Source organism: Triticum dicoccoides, chromosome 7B (assembly GCF_002162155.2).
Source record: "Triticum dicoccoides isolate Atlit2015 ecotype Zavitan chromosome 7B, WEW_v2.0, whole genome shotgun sequence".
Taxonomy (NCBI): domain Eukaryota; kingdom Viridiplantae; phylum Streptophyta; class Magnoliopsida; order Poales; family Poaceae; genus Triticum; species Triticum dicoccoides.
In genome coordinates, this window is record NC_041393.1 from 661,803,074 (window position 1) to 661,805,756 (window position 2,683).

The following is a 2,683-nucleotide window of genomic DNA, read 5'->3' on the forward strand; positions in this document are numbered from 1 at the left end:
CGGCATCACGCCCCGGCAAACCAGCAACGGCTGAGACCAGCTCGAGGGCCGGCTCCCGAGGACGTTGAGCGTCGACATCTAACCAAGCTTGCGCGTTAAAGGGGGGTGCCTGAGCATCGAGACTCAGGGCTCCTACCGGCTCTCCAGCCCTCACCCTCTGGCTTTGCCCACGGCATCGTGCCCCGGCAAACCAGCGACGGCTGAGACCAGCTCGAGGGCGGGACCCGAGGACGTAGAGCATCCGCATCTGGCCAAATTTGCAGGAACACATCACAAGTTAAGGCCCAGTGCGAGGCGCAACCCGCCTTGGGGTAGGGCCCCGTGAGTCCCGCGCTGGCTCACGGGTGTCCCGATACACCTCGTCAGGCCTTTAGTGCCTTGTCGCCTCTCCAAAGCAACTAACGGCTGACCGCCGCTTGTCATAGCCGACTTTTGCTCTTTTTGTGGTGGGTTTGCAGTATCCCCCCAAGGAGAAGCGCCAGGCGAGGCCCTCAAGGCGTCCTCTTCACTCTCGTCTGTGTTAAAGGGGGGGTACCTGAGCATCGCGACTCTGGGCTCCTACCGGCTCTCCAGCCCTCACCCTCTGGCTTTGCCCATGGCATCGCGCCCCGGCAAACCAGCGACGGCTGAGACCCGCTCGAGGGCCAGGACCCGAGGACATAGAGCAGAAACGGGAGCAGAGGCGAGAGGAAAGAGGAACACGGAGACCTCGCCAGGCAGCCCCTCGCCAGCCAAGGCACAGACCTAGCGCCACACCAGGAAGCCTTTCCTGACTCTCGAGATAAGTCACTCTCCGGAAACACTAGCTATCGCAGCACCGTCACCGCATCCAATGCAATCCCGTGTTAGCAACTTCACATTCCTTTCTCACCGAACGATAGCTACTTGAGCGCTAAAGGGGACCTCCTGAGCATCACGACTCAGGGGCTCTTACTGGACCCCGGGCCGCTCACCTCCTGGCCTTGACCACGGCATCGCGACCTGGCATACCAGCGACGGCTGAAGCCGCCTTGGGACTGGGACCTGTCGGCCCAGAGCGCCAAGCCCTCGTGAGGTTCGAAAGGAAGAAACTAAGCTAAGACGGAATAAGCATCTCGCACTGCTTCATGATAAGGATCATATTGACAAACAGAGCTACAGACACCTTACAAGCCCCCACGGGATGTATTCTTGGCTCCTCGTAGGGACAAAAGATGCGTATCCTAAGGAGTCCTAACTACAGGAACTGTCGCGGCAGACGCCATCATCAACAGTGGGCCGCCAGGCACCGGCGCCAACCTCATCCAGATCAGAGACGGCGGTAGCCTAACGAGCCCGTCCTGCTCCGAGAGCGGCGCAGGCTCGAGGGCTCGTAGCTATTGTCCCTCGTCTCCGGAGTCGCGAAGAGCTCGGCGGAGTCACTGGATCCTCCGGCGCCCTCGCCGCTTGAGGATCTACTGGAAGAATGTACGACGGCAGGCCTGGTCCTTGCCGCTCCGAGGCTTCTGCCGCTGCCTCTGGGACAGCACTCCAGCCGACGCCCATCTTTGTCGAAGACCTTGAAGAGCATCATGGAAGCACCGACGAACTCCAGGTGGATCACGAGGGCGACCCTCGTCCTGCAAACTCGGGCGATCTCGCCCCAGCCCCGGGTCATGAAGAACTTACCTAGAGCGACGACCTCGACATCCGCATCGGTCGCAGGAGTCTGGCAATCGGCATGCTGCAGCCAGATCCTGAAAGGCCCCCTCGGCGGAATCTCGAAGGCGAAGGAAGGAGGAAGGCGAATCCAAGATCGAGGAGGCATGGCGGCGTGGATCACAAACTCTTGGGAGGAGCCCTCAGCATGGACTCCAGGAGGGACAACGCGCACCGCCGTGACCCACCGGCGCCGACGGCGGTGTCGTCCATGGCGCTCGGCATCAGCTCCTGCAGGGCCCTCAATGTGGGCGTACAAGGGTAGCAGAAACCCTGGCGGAGGCCGCTCGCACCAAGGCCTCGACACCTCCTGCCGCACGCCCTCATCTCGGCGGCAGAGGACCAACCGCTTCTTTGGCGGAAGCGGGTCGGGGCCATCTCGGGTGGGCCTTTCCCTTCTCTTCTGCGGAAAACCGGCGTATCGGAGCCATGGCGGCAAGGCGGAGCAGTGGCGAAGATGAAGAAGAGGAGAAGTAGCAGAGGAAGATGAACTGGAATGGCTCGCGCCGATCCGTACTTATAGCTAGGGGAGGCCAACCGTCGGCTTCCACGATCGCAGGTAATCATGACCACTTTTTGCATGCAGGGACGTGTCAGTTCGTGCAGTTGCCGAGGTGTCGTGGGGGAGCGGAGCCGCCCACGTCCAGTCAACCGCCACGCAGCGCCCAAGGCCGCAGGCTGTTAGGGCCCACGATGCTTCGCACTTGCCCCCTCGCCTCTCTGCTCAGCCAAGTCCGGGCGCGCCTTGGGCCCGGGGGCTACTGTCGGCGTTCTGGAAACGGGGGTCCCCAGACTTGCCTGCCTGCGGCCTGCGGCGTGGCTCAAGGGGCGGCCCAGCATGGCCCATGTCCATCAGCACGAGCTCAAGATCCTCGCGAGGAGCCAAGCCTCGCGGGGCTGACGACAGGAGGCTGCCTCAGGCACGGCCCCATCAGGCTGGCTCGCGAGGAGGCGGAGAGATCAAGGCGGGGTACCTCACGAGGTGCCCATGACGCAAGCCATGACG